The sequence below is a fragment of the Otolemur garnettii genome, unplaced genomic scaffold (genome assembly GCF_000181295.1).
Source record: "Otolemur garnettii isolate 467f Iridium unplaced genomic scaffold, OtoGar3 scaffold00058, whole genome shotgun sequence".
Classification (NCBI taxonomy): Eukaryota; Metazoa; Chordata; class Mammalia; order Primates; family Galagidae; genus Otolemur; species Otolemur garnettii.
In genome coordinates, this window is record NW_003852453.1 from 7229864 (window position 1) to 7251385 (window position 21522).

The 21522-nt window shown below is 42.8% G+C and overlaps 1 non-coding gene across 1 annotated transcript; it reads right to left on the reverse strand.

Moving 5' to 3' along the window:
* Nucleotides 1–6210: 6210 nt before the first annotated feature.
* On the reverse strand, nt 6211–6314 carry LOC111726251. Its single transcript, XR_002774072.1, has one exon. It is a non-coding gene; the product is annotated as a U6 spliceosomal RNA (small nuclear RNA).
* Between the last annotated feature and the right edge of the window lie 15208 nt (nt 6315–21522).

Genomic DNA, 21522 nt, shown 5'->3' on the forward strand with positions numbered 1-21522 from the left:
GACAGCAGGGTCATAATCCCTGCTTTGCTGGAAGCGATTTTAAGAATACCTCCCCTGAAAGATGCATTTTGACTCCGGAAATGTTCACATGGGGAAAGGTGTGTGTTAGAATGAAAGAAACACCAAAATTTGGCACATGATCAATACTCAATAAAGATAGATAATTGTTATCATATTAAATGTCATTCCTGAGAGGGATTGTAATGTGCATCATTGCAAATTTCTCTTTCCCTACTTTCATCAAATAGGAGTTTGATAAGTTTTGACAACTGAGTTTCCCTGGACAAAGGACCCCACGCTCTGTCCATGGAGGCTCTCTTCTACCGTTCAGCCTCAGACCCTCCCTGACCCGGCTTAGGTCGCTTGTCCATTTCTAAAGTAGGGGAATGGGATGTTTTGATTGGCCAGACCTGGGTCATGGGGCCACCCTCTGTTGCTAGGGGTAGAGTTGGCCCCCCTACAGCTACCTGGCCCTGGAATGGAGAAGGAGTGATTTCTCAAGGAAAGATCAAGACAGCGTATTATGAAAAAGGAGAGAGGTTGTGAGGCAATTCAAACCACTTCACTTGACTCCACTCAGGCCGCAGACAGCCACAGGTGTGTAAGCAGCCTCTCACCGGGGCTCAGTACACAGGGGTTGCCCCTGACACCCTCAAGTCTCTGGGAAGAGCTGAGCCAACTCATAACCAGCTTGGGGAGCTAGAAACAGATAGCAAAGTTTCTGTACACAGAAGCCACTTCTCCCCATGGAAAACAGAGGGCCCTTTCTGTAAGGAACATCGCATCTCTTCCCAGATACACATATAAGGATTGAGGAAGGTGCCTGCTAAACTTAGCAAGATCATCTGCCATGCTTGTATTTCCTCTCTCTCCCTGTTGCCTACTGAAAAAATTCAGTTAAATACATCTGAAACACTTTCATCAAGGTTAAGAATTCCTCAGAAAGCCAGGAGTCATCAGTTAATGAGATTACAATGAAAAAAGTGTGCCAGCTCCTCATTCTGTAGCCATTAATTCTAGCTTCAGCCCCTGAACAACTGAAGAACTATATTAGCTTTATATATTTCTAGATTTAAAGCATCATCTAATCGGCACAGAATAATTTCCAGTATTATCAAGTCTTCTTCAGCCCTATTTCCCCAAATCTGGGTATAAGTTATTAAGTGTGATCTTAAAAAAAAAAAAAAGTAATTTCACCATCAAGTGAGTTGAGAAAATGCTGTGTCATTGTTGCAGGACTTCTCAGAGCCTTTACTGACGATCTTTTTACTCAATAGTTACTGAATTCCTAACACTTCTAAAGTCCTGTCATGCATTAGTTTATCCTCTCAACATGAACATCTATGAGGCAGGGAGTAAGAACGTCATTGCTATGTGACTGTCAAAGAAAATAAGATACACACATTTAGTGATTTGCACAAGTGTGGCCGTAATTCAAGTCACCATTGACCCCAGGGTTCATAAGCATCGTGAGTCTCCAAGACTGAAAGGAGAGAAGGTGGACGTCTTTCAAACCTATTTGACACAAAACCCTTCTTTGATAGCATCTCCTGGAGATAAACTTGCATATGTCCCATGTTGGAAAATGCCAACCTGAAACCACTGTTCACTTCTCTAAGCTCCTCGGAGCCAAAATTAACGGAATCTAAAAACACCCAGCACATTTTAGATGTTGTGTTTGAGGCTGCCGATAAGGCTGGATTTCTGCCCCAGGGGAATTTACGAATTTACTATCTGGAAGACGAGATGGTAGACTCTTTGGTGCTGTGATGGGTGTAAAAATAATAGGCTATGGACAACCCAACTCCACTTAGGGATACGCTGGAATATTTTAAAGAAGAGATGGGTTTGAAGTGTGGGCCTTAAAGCACAAAACGAAAGGGCAGTGTACTGCGAGCAGGAGGGGTGAGAGCCCCTTCTCCTTCCCTCGCCATCGTGCTATTCCTGAAATAATTAAACGGCATTTGATGTGCACAGGGAAGCCTGGGATTTGCTTGCGAAGTTTCCTCCCAAAGGCCCTAGAACCAAGCAAATGGCATTCAGGAGATGCTCACATCCCTGTCTCCATGGGGCAGGTACACAGAGACTAGGCTGCTTCCACAAACTGCCGGTGGAGGGGTCTTGGGCGGCCCCCAGAAGCAGATCTCATTGCCAACAGGCAAGGTTGCTCCCCCAAATGACCCTGTGTGGTGGATTTAAAAGACCTACTAATTCTTTGACCTCCCTCCCTCCATTGAAAAGGTAGAGTCTAACCTCTCTCCTCTTGAATATAGGCAGACTTAGTGACTTGCTTTCAATGAGTAGACGTGACAGCAGTGACTTTCCTGCTTCTCAGACTAGGTCACATAAAGAATATAACTTCTGCTGATTGTGTTTTCTCTCTCCTTGTTCCTCTCTTTCTTGTGTTTTTTCATTCCTTCTGTTCCTGTGTCCTTCCCTATCTTCTCTTTTTCTGTCTATCTCTTTCTCACCTCTTCGTACCCTCTCTTACCTCCATTCCCACCTCCCCACCCCCCAACATTCACTTTTGGAACTCCCCTGCTGTGTTGGGAGGGAGCCCAGGCTCCCCAGAATGGCCCCTTAGCAGGTTTCAGCAGATGACCCCAGTTAAGGTCTTCCAACAAGTCACCTGCGGAGTCACGTTATTTGTACATTTAACCTCTCCCAGTTCAGCTCTTCAGCCTTGGTAGGTGTGTTGGTCAGAGAGTCAGGCCAGAGCATCTCCTCACTTTTTGAAAAAAGGCCTATTTCTCTTTTCCTCTGTGCCCCATGGAAAGAGAAAGCTTTGTAAAAATGCAGAGAATGGCACAATTTACTGGCGGGCTTTCGGGCTTAAGATGGGTCAGGTCTTAGAAATTAGGAGGTTCCACCTTCTGAAAATTTCTAAACCCTTTCTAGCAGGTACCATGACTCCACTGTCTAAAAAGCACCGGTGCTCAAAACACCATGGGATTACAAGTATTCAAAAGCAGGTTGGAGTCCTCCCCGGCTCCAGCGCACGGTAAACCTGCTCTGCTGAACTTTCTAAATGGGCAAGAATTTTCCTGGACTCAAAACCAGCTGCTTCTCTCAAGCACTAAAGATAAGATGGGTCTGGTCTGTGCTGGAGAGACCCTGAAGATTCCACCCTCCAGTCTCAGAACCCGCTGCATCTTCAGTGCCAGGTGCTGGGAGGGGTCTGGACCCCGGACGGGGGACCCATGTGCTCTGCGCTTCATAAATGTCCTACCCGGGCTGTCTTTCCACCTGGCTGTATTTCTACCACCTTTGGGGTAAATGCCTCTGGAGGCCTCTGCCTCGTAGGGACACTGAAAAGCTGTCAATTTTCAATTACAGGTTGGAAGACTCTTTCCTGATCTTTCTTCCTGGTAAAACGTAATTAGGTATCCTTTTTCTTCAGCGCTTCCACAGCTAGGATCGAAATTAAAAGGGCTTTCTTTTAAAGTATCAGTTAAAGAGAAAATTGAATGACTGGAAAAGGCGGTGGCTTAAAACATTCTGGGCTGTGGAGGGTTTTGTTTGTTTTTGTCTTTATTATGGGAGGGCATCCTGCTTCCGGCCTGTGAACAGGGAAGGCGATGTGTGGTGGTGGAGACAGGCTGTAAATAAGCCGTCCCTGGAATTGTTAATTACTGCGGCAATTAGTATTACAGGGCACTCTGAGGGTGTGTGATGGAAGTCAGGGTTCCGTGTTCCCTTGCACTGCTATTTCAAACTTGCCTGAGTGGGTGCAAAAGACGCCTTTGAGCTTTGGGTCAGCTTTGCGATCGCTTGCTGGAGGAAGGCAGGTTGCAGCCAGCCAGTCCCTTTTCTTTATAACCGGCAGCCATATCATTCCCCCTGGGGCACCCTCAGCAGGTGCAGGAATCCACTCCCCCACCCCTACGGCCGTCCACACAAATAAAATCTGAGAATGGCCAATATATTCTGCGGAAAGTCACAATAGCCCGCAAAAAAGTAATGCATAAGCTCATAACTTCTCACCAAGGCTATTTAGCATCCCATTAAAAATATTCAAAATATAAATCAAAATTCATGGGAATAAGTAATATTCAATTTAGAATTTATGGCATTTGAAAATAGGATGATTTCCTCAAATGCGCAATAAATTTGGTTTTGCGGAATTGCACTTGCCACCTTATCGTGACGGTTGCTTTATCTACACAGCCCACCAAAGCGGAGTCACTTTATGGAATCTAAATTCACAAATCAACTGTCGTCTTCACTTCACTGATTCATTGCTGATGGGCCTTTCACAAGGTAAAAAAATAAAAAAAAAAAGCCTCCTGAGTTGACAAGAGTAATAAATGGGGAGGTTAGTGCTGCCCATCCATCCAGCTGGCCCGCTGACCCGCCTGTAGTGACACATGGCAGAATAAACTCATAAACCAGCTGCATCTTTTGACCTCTGCAGAGTAAATGGAAACAGGAGAGCATTTATGAGGATCACCGTGTTTAAGGATTACAGCCTAACCAGAGAATTATATAAAACCTCAGGAACACCTTGGGAGCAAGGACCCAGACCCAGTAACCGAGAGCCCAAAATCCTGAAGTTTTAAAGAGGTTCTCTCTTTATTCATTTTGACTGTCCCCAGTATCCTGTGGTTTACTAGGACAAGGGAATGCCGGGAAGGGGCACCTTTGAATCTGTAGAGAAAACCTCACTGAAACCCTAGGAGAAGGGAAGGAATGAAATTCACCAAAGCAAAGGACGTGACAGTTATTCTCAGAGTCGCCTGAACACAGAGCTCTAGCCCCAGATAAGGCGAAGAAAACCCCTACTTTGCCAGGGCAAGAAAAGACCATGATTAACAAAAGCATAGCCATGAAGTTTGGTCTTAGAAATGTAAAATTATCTTTTCATTAGCCACAGCTGGTGCTTTTTAAAAACATTTCTTCATCACCCTAAGTGTGGCCTCCTATGCTCTGGAACCTGGTATTTCGTTCTTTCTTTTTTTTTTTTTAAAGTGCAGTTTGTAGAATGAAATAGCGTTTTCCACTTCCTGATTGATGAGATTCAAAGCCAAATCCAGCTATTAATTATGGGTAAAAGAAAAGCGAGACACAAGTTCAGTGGCATCTTAGTCATGCAGCGTGCAGGCATGTAGATTTCAATTTTTCAAATCAACTCTGGGACAGGGAGAACACCTATGGTTCAGACCGACTAACAAGATTTTCAGTATCAGCTGTTATCTAGAAATGAATTTGTGCTTCTAAGAAATACTCAACAATAGAGATGTATTTAAGCAAGTGCTAATTCCGACCTCATATTTAGCGTTTGTACACAGATGCTTTATTGGGAACATGAATATGTTTTAAGGAATTATGTTTAATAGTAAAAAATAATGCCACATCCTTATGTGAAGATCGGGAAAGGAAAAAGATCACCTGTAATGAAATTGTCCCCTTAGAGCTATTTTTTAAAATGTATTAACTTTTACATATGTTCACGAGCATATATATAATTTTATATATTTTTATTTTGATACATTTATTTACTGTTTGTTTCCTACTTATTGTAATTTTAATTTTCTGGCTACAAAATGATCTAATGGGTACACTATAATTTAGTCTATCATTTATTTCATTTATAATTGTTTGACATTCGGTAGAGTCTACATTTTCTTGTTATCAGTAACCCTGTGACTAATAATTCAAATTTACCCATTACCATGTAAAATTCAAAGGACTAGTTAAATAGCAAATGAAATAGAACTGAGGGGGGAGCTAGTGAAACATAAGATAGATCTGAGAAAGTTTCTCAGAGTCGGGAAGCAGAAAGAAATGGATCATAGAAAAGGGATCAAGAGGCACAGAGGACAAAATCAGAAAGGCCAAATACATTTATAACGGGATTTCCAGAGATGAGTATAGGAAGGAGGGAGAGGATATCCTGTGTAAAGTGAGGCTGGACGTTTTCTAGAATTGAAGAGGTATGAGTCTGGAAATAAAACAAGCACATTCAATACTGGGAAAAATAAATTAAAGAAATCTGTGCTCCTACATATGGTTAAAAAAAAAAAAAAAGTAGAATACCAAAAGATGAAGAAAAAAGTCCTAATAGCAAAGCCAGGGAAAAGACCTGCACTTAAAATGATGAGTGTGCCAGAAGCGATTAAGGATAGTAACCAATGAGATAATATCTTCAAGTTTTTGAAGGAAATACTATTCAAAGTATGCATAGTTAATTATTATTATTATTATTATTATTTAAATATGGAACGCTTCACAAATTCGCGTGTCATCCTTGCACAGACACCATGCTAATCTCTGTATCATTCCAATTTTAGTATATGTGCTGCTGAAGCAAGCACTGCATAGTTAATTATTTTAAAGAGAGAATCAAATAAATGTTTTAAGGGCAGCGCCTGTGGCTCAAAGGAGTAGGGCGATGGCCCCATATGCTTGAGGTGATGGGTTCAAACCCAGCCCCGGCCAAAAAATAAAAAATAAAAATAAATGTTTTCAGACAAAGACCCAGAGAGTCAAAGAACCTTGGTGCTAAGGGATAATGAGGAGGAATCTAAGAGGAGAAAGTAGAATTCAAGAAGCGTGGGGAGCAAAACTAGCAAACTGCATACAGACTGCACTCTAGGCCCATAATACAGTTAAGTTATAAAGAGCCAACTGTTGCATGTGCTTGGAGATTAAAGGATAACAATGAAAACCATCAAAACCTTCTACATAGGTGTGGGTCAGAAAAGAAATTATAATCAAAATAACCAGATAGTTAAAACTGGGTGGCAAAAGATTAGTTTTCAAGGCCTGTGCTTCAAAGACAAAACTATAGTGAGATAATTCTGACCCCAAAGTCACAAATTATAGAAGAATTACTGAGCTAAGTATCCAACTCAAGGAGGTAAAAAGTGAACAAGTCAAAAAGAGGGTAGGAAAAAGATGACAGAAATTCATAAAGTGGAAAATAAAATAGTTTGATCAGCAAAGTTAAAATCTGTCTCTTTGAACAAACAGGCAAAATTCTGACGAGATCCAAGAAAATGAGAGCAAGTCCAGTGAGCGATATTAACAAAAAGGAGAAAATCATGAGAACGCCGTGAAGGGCTTTATGCAAATAAATGTGAAAACTTACAGGAAATGGAATATTTCTAGAAATGTGTAGTAATCAAAAGTGACTCAAAAAGAAATAGAAAACCTAAGTAGTACCTTCAATAAATATAATCAGTAGCATGAAACTATTTCCAGAAGCAGCAGGTCCAGAGGGCTTTTTAAAGTAAGTGTTATCACCACCAAAGAACTGATAACCCCGATTTTTATATAATCTATATTCTCGAATGGAAAGACATTCCTTTCAAGATTTTGATGTCAGATTTTCCAACGGACATCAAAATAAGACAAGAACACTGTAGAAAAGTAGAACTTTGGGAAACTATTATTTGTGAATATATATTTAAAAATCCTTTTCAAAAAATATATCAAGGAAAAATTTGTAAACAGGTAGTATATGTATTAATTCCATCAAAGGGCTGGGTGAGGTGGCTCATGTCTATAACCCAACACTTTGGGAGGTTGGGGCGGGAGGACCACTTGAGGCCAGAAGTTGGAGACCATCAAAGACTGGTGAAGATTAGAGAAGGCATTAATGTAATCCACCATATTAATAGAAGAAAAAAAGCATGATCATAACAATAAGCAATGAGAAAGTTGCAATCCACTCACATCTTTTTCATGGCAAAAGCCATTGTAAACTGGAAATTGAAGGGAACTTTCTTACTTTGATAAACAGTGCCTACCAAAAACTCACAACAAATACATACATGACGCATTAAATGTAAAGTCAGTGATGATACAAATTGCCTCTATTCTGATAATTAGCCCTGTTCTGGAAGTCCTAGAAAGCACACTAAAATAAGAAAAATAAGAAAGCAAAAGAATTTTGAAGGCAGAAATAAAATAGTTTACTTACGTACGTTCTTAATACAATTGTCTACATAGAAAATCCAAAAGAATTGATCAATTATAGGAAAATGCAAAGACATCTAGAAATGAGATCAATATACCAAAAGCAGTTATATACACAGGATCAACATAAAGTTCATAGACAGTTGAAAATAGTTGTAATTTTAAGTTCCACGAGAACTTTATGTCTACCCCGTGTCTGTCTATATGCACACACACCAGTGATAAATCATCAAAGATGTAATCAGAAACCTTTATTCATAATACCAACAAATTTTGAAGTACTTAGGATTAAATATATTAAAGGCTTTTGCAGCAAAAATTATAAAACTTTTTGGAAGGTCAAAAACATAGTGGCTAAATAAATTCGAAATATTTCTGGAAGGAACCGTCAGTAATATACATGAGGCAACCACTCTCAGATACACAGAATTCTAACAGATCCTTCTCAGAACACGACAAGCTGATGCTAAAATTCATATGGTATAATATGGGTTGAAAAATGCTCAGGGGAGCACTCAATAACTCTGAGGTGCGACCATCATCATCGTCATCACCACCATCATCTCTGTTTGATAAAGCAAGAATGTCGTGTCTTTCTAGTGACACTCAATCCCTACTGCGATTGTCTTTTGAGGAAAAGCAACTTAGAGAACACAGCTGCCATTTCTCCAGCTCCTGGAAAGACGAGTTTCACGACATTGCTGTGGCACCACAAGGGCACTTACTGGAAATACCAAGTGTTTATTGATTTCAAAGTCTCTATGAGTCTATCACCAATGACAATTTCTTATCTAGTAAGGATTCCTCACCTGACAGGGCAAGGCCAGGAGACAAAAACCAAACACACAAAAGAACCCCAACAACAACAACAACACCCTGTGAATAAGAATTGAGGCCTCTTTGGAATGAAGCAATGTATGTAGCTCAAACATGACCTTGCCGTTTTCTTGGGAATTTAGAGAACTGTCTCTCTGCTTGTGACATCTGGCACTCCACATGTCTTTCTGGAACGGCCTTTCTAAGGCTGTAGTATTTCACTCCACTGAGGTATATCATTTTTGCCCCATGCACAGGCTTCACAAGTATTTATTGAGCATTTACTATGTGTCAGTCAAAGTTCTAAAAACCACAGTTAGAGCAATAAACAGAACTGACAGAAAGCCCTTACCCTCAAGGGGCTTACACTCTTGTGAGAAAAAGCAAAGAGAAACAAGACAGCTACGCAAAAATACACAGTATGTTACCCAGAAGTTAACGCCTAGGAGAAAATGAAGTGGGTGGTAGTGGTTTAGGATAGAGCAGGGCTGCTGGAAGACAGGAGTCAGGCAGGGGTCCTTGCTGAGGTAACACTTGAGTAGAGACCTGACAGAGAGGAAGGAGTGAATCATATCGACAGCTAGGGGAACAGTGTTCTGCAAAGAGGGAACAGAATGTACAAAATGTCTGAAGTCAGAGTGTGCTTGGTTCATTCAAGACAGGTAAATAAGGCTATGATGGCCAGAACAAAGTGAACCCAAGGGCACAGTAAGAGAAGAGGTTAGGGAAGTAATGAGGTGGAGCCCAACTGATGTTGGGCCTTATACACCCTTGCAGGGAATTGGGTTTTGCTGGGAAAGCAATGGGGAGCTTCAGAAGGGTTTGGAGCAGAAGGGTAACAAATCCCAGCACATGTTGTTAAGTCCTGCCCTCTCTGGCAGCTGGGTCGTGCACAGACGTGGTGCAGACTACTGGGAGACCTGCCCACAGGTGGTGGGGCTTGGACCAGGGAGGCGGCAGAGGAGAACAACTGGAAGCTTCCAAGGTGTTGTCTTATCAAGAATCCCAGAGGTGGTGGTGCCCATAGCTCAGTGGGTAGGGTGCCAGCCACATACACCGAGGTTGGCAGGTTCAAACCCAGCCCAGGCCAGCTAAAACAACAATAACAACTGCAACAAAAAATATGGCGGGCATTGTGGCAAGTGCCTGTGGTCCCAGCTACTTGGGAGGCTGAGGCAAGAGAATCGCTTAAACCCAGAGTTTGAGGTTGCTGTGAGGTATGAAGCCACCGCTCTCTACCCAGGGTGATAGCTTGAGACTCTGTCACAAAAAAAAAAAAAAAAAAAAAGAGAGAGAGAGAGAGAATCCCAAAGGTTGGAGCCTCTCAGACACGCCCTCTGTGGCCCCAAGGATGCCTTGGGGGAAAGACATTATTTCAGAGTCAGCTTTGGTAGCAGCCTAAGGGGACAGCATTCACATGGAGTACCCATATCCAGGGTTGTGGAATCAATTCTGTTAGCCTGACCTTAGCCCAAGACAGGATCCCTGGGAGACCCCTCCCCAGGGCAAGCACTAGAAGACAAGGCCAGGAACGCCCTGCAGCGCTACTGGTGAGAAGAGTCTCCTGCTGTGGTTGACAGCTCCTCCCAAAGTTCCCAGTTTCTACTGACACACTGGAACAACCTCATTTTAGTGACTCAGGCTTTGTACATTTGCTAATAAATCTATGATGGACATAGATATGCACAAAAGATATGCAATGACAAATCCTTGTTTATTCATTGCTATTTATTTAATGGTCTTCTACTGTGTGCCAGGTACTGCATTAAGACTTTTAACATAAGTTATCTTATTCAGTCTCCTAACTCAACATGGGAGGTATAAATAGCTTAATTTTGCAGCTGGAAAATTGAAACTCAGGGATAAGATACAACTTCCTCAAGTTTGTACGACCAGTAATTAGTGGGGTTGATATTTATATCTAGCCTGGCCTTCACGCCTGTGGCTTTTTCTACCATCCCATGCTGCCTTGAATTAGTCTACAAACACTGGCTGCCTGACTTCCACGGAAGGATTTTTGGACACGAATCTTATCTGAGCTATAAGGCTGACTCCTTTTTATTTTTAAGCAAGTAGTTTACAGCAAGGGTTGATAAACGTTTTCTTAAAGGGTCAGAGAATAAATACCTGGTCTTTGTGTCTGTTGCAACTGCTGAACTCAGGTCTTGTAGAATAAAAGTAACCTTGGACAATATGAAAAGAACTAAGTGGGGTTGTGTTCCAGTAAAACTTTAACTACAAAAACGGGTTGGACTTGGTCTTTGAGGCATCATTTGTGGCCCACTGGTATCTAGGCTGAAAGCAATGGAGAGTTTCAGGATCTAGGCTGATGGGATTCAACTGTTCTACCATGTAGTAGATGTGCAGACTTCAGGAGGTTATTTAAATTTACTATGTAAAATTGGGATCGTGTATTATAGGGTTGTTGTAAGGATTAAATAACTGAATAGATGGTCTTTGGAAATTCACAAATGAAAAGTATTATTGTATGCCTGCCCTCCCTCAAGATTCTTTAATTGAAACCAACATCAATTTACAACAGACTCCCGTTAAGGGAAGCCAGATGACTTTAAGATCTCCAAAGAAAGAGTTTAGTGTTCTGAGTCAGAACAGATTCATTTTCTGAACATATTCTTCATGTGGTCCCTGAACACGTATTTACTGAGCACTTACTGTGTGCCAGGCACACGGCAAGGCCAGAAGGTGTTCATGCCCGGCCATGCTCTGTGCTAATGTTTGCGTTTAGGGGAATACCTGCTTTGGTTGTCAATGAAAAAGAAAAAAGCCTTCCAGACAGAACAATTATTATAATGTAGTGTTTAGGGTTTCAGAACCAATCCACTAAGAAGTGACTCCCAGGTCCTTAAGTACATTCCACATCTGGATTTGACTCCAATTGAGTTTGGTCATTACGGTTTAACCACCAGGGTATTAATGGAAGCACTAAAAAAGTACCTCCGGTCAGTTTCATTACCTAATGGCCTTTGGGTTTTCTAATGCATCTTAATAAGAGCTGTTGAATATGCATAGACTAGCCTAGATTTTATAAGGAACAGTTTACAGTGATTTAAAAAAAAAAAAAAAAACTTCCCACATTCTCCTGAGGCTTCGAGTACACTTATTTTTTCTATTAATTTTTCCAAATATGATTGTACTTTAATGTCTGGTTGAAAGCTATTAGTACTTTTTTGTTTATTAAGTTAAATGCTATAAAAATTCTCTGCTGGTTTAGTTTACAGTTCTGCACTGAGTTCCCCACTTCGTCTGAGTCTTTAAGATGCGTTCTCCCAAATGTTAAACAATTTCTCAGAAAGTCATAGCTTGATGCCAGGCATAAGATTTTATTTTCTTTAACTCGACTTATTTTAAGAATTAAGTATACCATTTGCTAATTAAATTACTCAGTACTGATTCTAGAACTCTCTGTTGAAAACCGGCTTTGATAAAAAGCCGTTTGAAACATCAGTTCCTGTGGTTCTCTCCAAGTGTGGGAACGCTGATACCCCATATTTGATACATAATTCCATAAGATTTTATTTTTGTTGTAAAGTCTATTGAAAGCATATTTTAAAATAAAAATATTTAAGCTGTAACAATATCTATTTATTAACTACTGGCTGGGTTTGATTCCAATTTGGGGGAGGACAAGGAGGAGAGCTCTAACCTAATAGAAAGTAATTGTGAAAAGACCACTTTTCCCAAAGTTGGCTCTTGTTCAAGCTACATATGGTCACATAATCTTTTAAAAAGCACAGTCCAAGTCTCGATTTAATTATGTAACAGCATAAATGGAATTACACTGCTGATGAAGTTTACTGCTTGAGCTCAAGCAAACGCCCACCGGGCTGGTGGCTTGATGGTGACTCACTCACTCTGACCATCAGAGACGCCCAGGACACTTGTCCAGCTCTTCCTTGAATCACAGTGGCTTCATCCTGATGGCATTTCAGTCACCTTGTAAACTGTTAGTTACTGTTTTATGGAACTACATGATGTCTTCCATTATTCTGCTTTCTATTTTTTGGGTGGCAGGGATATTGGCCAACATGTTGGCTCTTGAAAGATTGCTCTATGGTGGACTTTGGGTGGGTTTAGACTAGAGAACTGTCCTAACATTCAAGGGCATAGGACTCTAGGATGCTGCCATCTCTACCTTGCAGCCTCCACATTGCTAATCATCTGGGAAGGGAATGAAGGACCTTTAGATTAGTCTTCTTCCTTTTATAAATAAAGCAACTAAAACCATAGACAAGTGTCTGTAACCATGGGTCAGGGACTTGGAAGCTGGAAGGGAACCTGGACTTTCTTTTCTGAGTGCAGCCCTCACCGTTGGGTCAACACTCTGCCTGGGGAGTCTACCAAGCTGGGATCCCTCCTTCTAGGGCACAGTCATCACCACGAGCTTCCCTCATGGCGGCTGTCACAGGAGACTTGGAATTCTTCAAGGGATTGAGTTTGATTCTCTCCACATCCTCAGCACCCAGAACAGGACCTAGCGACTAGCCCATGTTTATACTCATAAATGGAACTCTAACCTGAGAACAGTCTCCATATGCACAAAGGCATCGAGGATCTTGAGGGCTTATATGTTTCTCAGATGAGAAAATAGAGATTCAACAGAGTTAGATCGTCGGTTCAACATCTCACCATCAGTAAGTGACAAAGGGGATCGATCCCCTTTCAGACCCACATTTGTCTCTAAAACCCAAGCTTTTTATATCGTAATCCAGAAATAATGAAAAGGGAGGTAGAAAATGGTAAGTTCCTTCAGGGATCATATCTGAAGAATCCTGAGGCTTGAGGAAGGGATCACTGCCCAGGAAAAGGCCTCCACGTATCTACCCTCCAGGCATCTCAAAGACAGCTGAGTCCAGGCGCTTTCTCCCCGGCTGATTTTCCCATCATTGTTAATCTGTAGCCACACCTCTCTGCCATTGGACCTGAGAGCCACCAGAGATTAGCCTCAGGAATTTCAGCGAAGGTGGACGAGAATGTGGCCGCCTGGGTAGAGAGCGTGCCACCTTACACTTCCAATAAGCCACAGAGAGCTGTGCTAATGCAGGACAGGCCACAGCCCACCAGCCACTTCGCAAATCAAGCGTTAGTCTCTTACTGTAGGCTAAAGGCTCATGCAGGCAGCCCCCTGCCAGAAAGTCACTTGTTGGTGACAGCAATGTCCCCTTCTTGCCAGCAGGTCTCATTCTGTCTTCTCAAGGATCACTGAAACCCCCCCTGAAAGTTTTGCAGGCAGTATTTGATCATTGACCTCCATCCTTGCCAACTGCATACTTATTCATCATGAGCCACGACACCAACTTATTGTTGTCTGTGAAAAACTGGATTTATGAAAATATTCTCTCCTTTGAGACTGATGTCATAAGGAGAGACGTCTTCTCCCAATTTGCTGGCTCGTGCTGATCAGACGTAAGGAACTTCTGGTCGAAATGTAACGTGCAGAGTAACTACTTTTGTGTTTCAAAATCTATTATCTTGCCTTTTTATTTACTTCTTTTATCTCTGTGGTTGTACTCCTCACTCTTGCAAAAATAGTTTTTTTTTTTTTTTTTTTTAGGAATTAAAGGTCATCTCTTTCTCATTCTGAGTAAGACAATAAGAGATAATAACTCACCATGGGTCCCTTTTTGCTTTGGTTGCTAGGAAGCTCAGAATCAAACTTTGTCTTTCACAATCGTTTTCCCTTGGCTTACCTTGAGCCCCCATAATCTAATCACCACCCATTATTACTCTGTTTTACTCTTTTTATGTCCTTTTACTGTTTCTGTCCTTTTTTTTAATTTTTATTTTTGGAAGCTACCTTAACTCCTGTTTGAAAGACAGAGCAGCATAAATAATTGATCATTCTTAACCCCAATACACGCTGCAGATAAACGTAGCCTTTCAAAAATGATCCTTCCCTTCACTCTGCCACTCTCAAATTCCCAACAGCACGTCCTTCATCTGAGCAGAGAATCACTGGCTGATTCTGTACCTTCCATTTGGCCTCCAGCCTAGAACTGAGACGCAGAAGCCAAGTTAGGGCCCCTCCTTAAGTACTCCGGAGGATCTCTGTTATTGCCACGGGCAGCTCCCTAACCCCTCCACAAGCCTCCTTCCAACAGGTTACAGGATGGAGATATTTTAACGGGTGTTATCACTTATTACGGTTGACATATAACCATTCGAGAATAGCATCTATTTTAATGTCTGAATTATTTTTTCTAAAACTAATGGGCAACATTCTAAAACTCTCCCGATCACAAAAGACAATTTGATTCATCACAAATAAAACCCCTCTGAGCAGACACGAATGAAGTTTGAGCCACTCGAGTTCTTTTTCCTGTCTGATAAAACCATTATCACGTCTACAGCTTTGACAATGCCGAACCACATTCCTTTGATCATCTTATAAAATTAATTGATCTTGCTTATCTATTGTTCTATTCGAAATCATTTAATTGAGGATATTAAGAGAAGTAATGGTAACAACTAAAGCATTTATTAGGCGCTGATGTTCCAACTTGCAATGTGATTTTCGTAATCTACATTTCTCCATCACCAAATTCTATTCTTGTGGGAATTTGCATATAGAGCACCTCCAGCCACAAATAATTTGCTAGTGCTTAACGTCCTGAGGGCCAGCCATACACTGTAGCAAATCACTGCAGCTATACTTAATTTTAATTATTCTTTTAAATCAGATAGATACCCTGCAGTGAAATTCTTATAATTAAATAGAAATTAAAAGTTTCTAAAAGGCTTAACTTCAAATTTAAATGCAAATGAATGCACCAGAATCAAAAGGTTCTCCACCCTCCACCGTCATTCTCCAAAATGACAAGGGAGTGTCGAAAAACTTGAAGGGATCGTGAAGCCTTATTTTGACATCAAAGAGGTCGTTGGGACCTCAATCCATTGCATTTTGCATCGCCTGGCCAATGACACCTGCTAGGTCATTTTCAAACAGTGTATGTGCTTGAGAAGAACTTAGATGTACTGTGAAAAATTTTAAATATCATTCATTAAATTATCTTTGAAAGAAGTTCCAAGTGCAGTAAGTATATTCTATTTTTCACTATTTTTTTTGATCAACATAATTCAAGTGGGCATGGGAGTTTAACTACAGGTTCAAGTGCACCATAGATATAAAAGGTTGGAAAGCACAGTGCCAGGTACTCTAGAAGACCCAGTGTTCCCAAGTGACAGGTGCCCAAGAGAATTACTTTGGTTTAGTTTGGCCGAGAAGTAGACTCCCTATAAGGATTCTTGTGCAAGGTAAAGGGAAGTGGTCCCAGAAGGGGGAGTAATAGAGTGGACGAGTGAAGTGGGGGAAAGAGAACAGCCAGGAAAGAGAAAGTTATCAAACAGATCCGTCCGGGGCTCCATCCTGCAGGGGAACACTGGGAGTCAGCACAGACGCCTGGCCCAGGGTGAGGGAGCTGGGGTATTGGTCCATCACCTCCCAGCTGTCAGTAGGGCAGGCGGCTGCTTCTGACCAGGGCTGGTTCCCTGTGTGTGAGCCTGGGCAGGCCTGCAGCCTGAGAAAGACCCCAGGCAAAGGGATGCCAAGCTCCCCTGAGGGCCCCAAAGTGATGAGGTCCAGGGACGTCCACTACTAGTCCACCGCCTAAATGCAGCCTGCAGGTGTGTTTTATTTGACCCATAGAAAGTTTATTTAAAAAAACAAAAACATCGGAATGTTTTACTTAAGAATTGAGATTTCTGCATTCTCTCTCTCTCTCAAAAACAAAACAAAACAGAAAAACATTCTCCTCAGTCTAGAGTAGGATTGGAGTCTTTTAGCAAATACTTATTTGGTGATACATTACATATACTAAGTATTACCCCACGTAGGCACGAAAGACCCTAAGGCTAGGTCCTTAGTTTCTGGAAAGTGCTTGACTTTCCCCTGTAGCAAAGCTGTATCAAGATGTCATCTGTGGCTCAGAGATAGGACCAACTCCGGGAGTCCCGGAGGACTAGGAAGCTTAGATTTCCACCTGCTCACAGGACAAATCTGCCCTCCATGCAGATCTATCCCCACTCTGCACAGCCCGGTGAGGGCTGCAAGCCCTGATGGCGAACCAGACCCTCTTTTAAGTATACCACGTATGCATTTAGACTCATGAATTCTTGCAACCTCCTACAATTCTTGCCATGGATTCTGAGCAAGTGAAGTGATTTGCACAAGGTAGCACTGTCAGAGGCCAAGTCCAAATTCAATACAGTCTGATTCTACGGTTTGGGTCCGTAACCACAGGTCAGGGATTTTTCAGCTGGTGTGCCCTGAGCGGATCTTAGGTAGGCTATGAAAATCTTTAAAGATCATTAATTTAATGAAATTATTTTTGAAAGAAATTGAAAGCACAGTAAGTATACTCTTTTTCTCATCAACATAATTTAAGTGTGCCACGGAAGTTTGACTATAGTTTCAAGTGTGCCGTGAGATAAAAAATGTCGAACAACACGGCCATAGACAGAACTATTTCCATGTGCCTGCTGGGTGCAGTGCCAGCGCCTGGCTCGTCCCTCATCACCACTGTTTGCCCTCTGTGTCCGTGCAGTCCTGAACCCTCTTCTTGGCAATTCAGAACCACGCTTCTGTGGACCTTCAAGCCTCCCCTCAGATGCTGGCCCACTCCAGTCTCAAACGTCTGCTGAATTTCTGCAGCAACTTTGGTCTGAACTCTTGTACTTGACACTGAACTCTGCATGATGGTCATTTGTCATTGACAGAGGTCACAGTGCTGAGGGTTGAGGGGGAAGCAAATTTGGTAGGTAAAACCACAGCTGGTAAAGATCCAATTCTCACACAAAAATAATAAAAATAGCAATAGAGAAATTAGCTGGGAGCTATGGCCGGCACCTGTAGTCCGAGCTACTTGGGAGGCTGAGGCAAGAAATCACTTGAACCCAAGAGTCTGAGGTTGCTGTGAGCTAGGCTGACACCACGGGACTGTAGTCAGATTCTGTCTCAAACCCCCCCTAAAAACAAGACACAGGCTCAGCGCCTGTGGCTCAAGTGGCTAAGGCGCCAGCCTCATACACCTGAGCTGGCGGGTTCGAATCCAGCCTGGGCATTGGGCAGGTGCCCAATGTTGTCCACCAAACAACAATGACAGCTAAAACCAAAAAATAACCGGGCATTGTGGCAAGTGCCTGTAATCCCAGCTAACTGGGAGGCGGAGGCATGAGAATTGCTTGGGCCCAGGAGTTGGAGGTGCTGTGAGCTGTGACGCCACAGCACTCTACCCAGGGTATAAGCTTGAGGCTCTATCTCAAAAACAAACAAAAAACCTCCCCAAAATTCAAGAAAACAAAAAATCTCATGTATTTTTAAAAAATACATCTAAGTCAAAGTTTTTAGAAGGCATCCGTTTCTGATCTAAATCAACTTAATTGCCATTAAAAAGTTGTCCTGGAAGTTAGCACTGTCTGTGACCTCAAGGTGTTCTGAGGAATATTTGTCCTCAAACTCCGTGCCATAGATCCATATGAAGGTTTTCAGGCTTGGCCTCACGGATTTGAAAATGTAATGCTTTTTGTATCTGATACTATGTGTCTTTATTTTCCTTGTCCTCAACAAAATGTTTGTTTTATCTTTGTCACAAATGGTGCAGGTCCTTAAGAATATAAGGTTGGGGGACTGTCTCATATTCTGAACATCCATGGACAGAATTGAACAGACCTTTTCTCCTTGGGCGACACGGTAGGTGTCCCGTTAGTACACTGGAACATCTTCAGGGGAAGGTGGGTTTTCAGGGGAAGTAAAGGAAGTGAGGAGGGGACTAGAGAAAATCCACAGTCCCCGGGCTCATCTCCTGGGGCCTTCTGCTCCTCAGCCCCAGCCAACTGTCACCCTGCAAGAAAGTGGGTACCTTTTCATTCTTGAAAGAAAGTCAGAAATTCAGGTTTCAATATAGATCTGCCAGTTTATTTTAACATTGGCAGCTATAATTTCATTATGTTTTTAATGTAACACGGGCCAAATTCAAACATGTGTGAGCAGCAGGGCCCCAGCCTTGGGCAGCCAGATCATCAAGTGCGTTCAGCAGAGCCGGGGTGAACGTCTCACCGTCATGTTGTTCAAGGGCATGAACTTGTCACATATCCGTGACAGCAGAGCTTAGAGTTTTAGAATCTACGTGCAGAACTGAAGCAATAATTGAAGAAGGACTGTACTTTTCCCTGGAAGTGTCCATTAATGTTACGTGTCCCCTGTCCCTTCCCAATACTGGAAGCACCAATGGAGTCCTGGTGCCTGCCCTGAGTCATTCTCTCATTCAGTGAAACCTGCATGCTCGGTGCTTCTCCGGGCACTGAGAAATGACAGTCAACAAAAAGGCTGAAATTCTCTGTCTTCATAGAATGTACCTCTTAATAGGGATGGTAATATTGACCACACCTGGGATAGTAGGACTGGGGCAGGTGCTGAATGAAAAGGGCTGATTGATGTCACCTGGTGCAGAGCTCAGTGTGGCCTGGCTCTGCCAGCAGCCACAGCCAGCTGTTCCCTTCTGCATTAAAATTGGAACCTTGATAGTCATTTTTAGAACCACATTTTTGCCTACACGGAGCTCTAACCTAAGTTAGATTGAATAGAAACCCTGGCACTGTTCCCACTCCATCCCCACCCGCACTTGGAGCAGTACACGCAGCTTTGATTGTTTCAGTGAAAACCATTTAGCAGACTAAGCATCTCCCTTCAAAGAGCGATCATCCCTTAACCTGTCCTTTCAGGCTGGAGTCACTGGGAGATACCGAGGGGGCAGACGTGTTATTTGACAAGTGTTACATCTGCTCCAACAGGGGAGACGCAACCTTCAAGCTCATCGCGGTGCCGTTTTGAACCTGGCGTGCCGGCGAGATGGCACCAAGGGTAACAGGAAATCTGATAGCTCGGAGCTGAAACACGAGGATGGGCAGACAGCAGAATAGCAAAGCAGTTATGGGCTGTGATTATGATCGTAACCCTGACACGAGACTCAGACACCCATTTTGCCCCAGAGATGTGCGTACACAGCACCAGGGTTTCCGAGCTGCTTTGCAGCTGAGAGAACTAGGACACATTTCTGCAACATGGAGCTTTTCAGAATGAGTCTTCCCCAGACCCCCAAAACTAAGGAACTCAGTAAGGAGCCGGTAAGAGCCCGTCTTCCCTCCTTACTGACAATACTAGAATTGGACATGGGACTGGAGTTCGGGTTTTGACTCCATCTAAGCTACATAAACAGAAAGCAGTTCTACTGCTAGTCGCACCATCCTGGTTTCTTCCCCACTTGCCGCAAGGCTGCCCGGGTCTCATGTTCTCTGCAGAATCCCAAGAGAGCCTGTGCTGTGGGAAGAGGCTTACTTAGCGTCTCCACTAAGAAGCTCGTTTTACAGATGAGTGGGGAGAGGCCCAGGGAAGCCAGGTGCTTTCCCCAAAGCCACACGCCAAGCATCTCCTCTGTTCCCAGCAGTGCCCTAAGTGGTGGAATGGGGATGGCCGAGACCAGAGTCTCTGAGAAAGTGGGATGCTTTTTTACCATCTGGAGGAGGGCCATGGAGAAGGTGATTGGAGGCCATAGGGGAGTAACACTCGTGCCAGGGATGCTAATGGCAGATCTGGTGCCCTGGGCTGGCACCAACATTCCAATCTCCTTGGAAAATAATTATTTATTTTTACTTAAGGAACCAATTAGATTTATTAATCTATCTAACAGAAGAGGTCACACAACTAAATTTGGGAACTTATCCTAGAAAAAAGGGCCACGTATCTCATTGGTGAATGTCACTACAGTCACCAGATGGCCACGGGGAGGACTTGGAAGGTGGCTGGGGTGACATTCAGCAATGAGGTTATGTAGCAGCTTTTAAAGGACGAGTTCACAAACTTAATTGTCAGATCTCATACAATGACAGCTCTGATGGCCTTCCAGAGGGAGTTTCTGCTTTGACAGGTGGATTAGGTGCTGGCGTTGGTGCCTAGCTTCCCAAGGGGAGGACCTTGGAGGTGCCCACAGGGACATTTGGCAATGGGGTACGTCATAGCATGTTTTCTAGGATGAGTCTGTGAACTTAATTATCTGACCTCTTAGATACTAAAAAGAAACAGAATGTACAGGTTCTTAGAGTTTAGGGCATATCATTTAGAAGTTTATCTGTTGTGATTGACAGAAAACACATCTCAAACTTCTTTAAAAAATCATCGTTTCTAAGTGTAGTCTCATAATTTAAAAATGAAGGTGTCTGCCTTCAGGCCTGGCTTGATCCAGAGGCTCCAACTGCATCATCAGAACTCAGTTTCTTACCACCTCATGTTTCTGCTTCTCTCTGTGTGGGCTTTGCTCTCAGGCAGGCTTTCTGAGTAGCTGGTGGCTCCAGAATCCCTCTGCACAGGACCAAGTCCCACAGAAAGAGACAGCTTCTCCTCTCCAAGAGACCTCACAAAATTTCTATGCCTGACTCTCTTTGGCCCAGACTGAGTCACACAGTCACCTCTGAATCAATAATTGTGACCAGAGGAATAGGATTATTGGATTGGCCAGATCCAAACAGAGGCTGCAAGTGGAGACTGGAACACCCAATTACTTTGGCTCAGAATATGAGAGGGATCAATCATTAGCCATGGAGGAAAATCGAGGTGATTGTCAGATGGGTGAAGAGATGAAGGAAACAAAAGACACCCAGCGAAGTAGGCCAGACTTTGGAGAGAAAGCTGAGACTGTGGAGAAGCCCTGGGTGGGTGGGAGGGATGGGGAGGGGGTTGGGCGTGGGGGGTGGGGAGGAAGTCTCTAGGGCCACTGT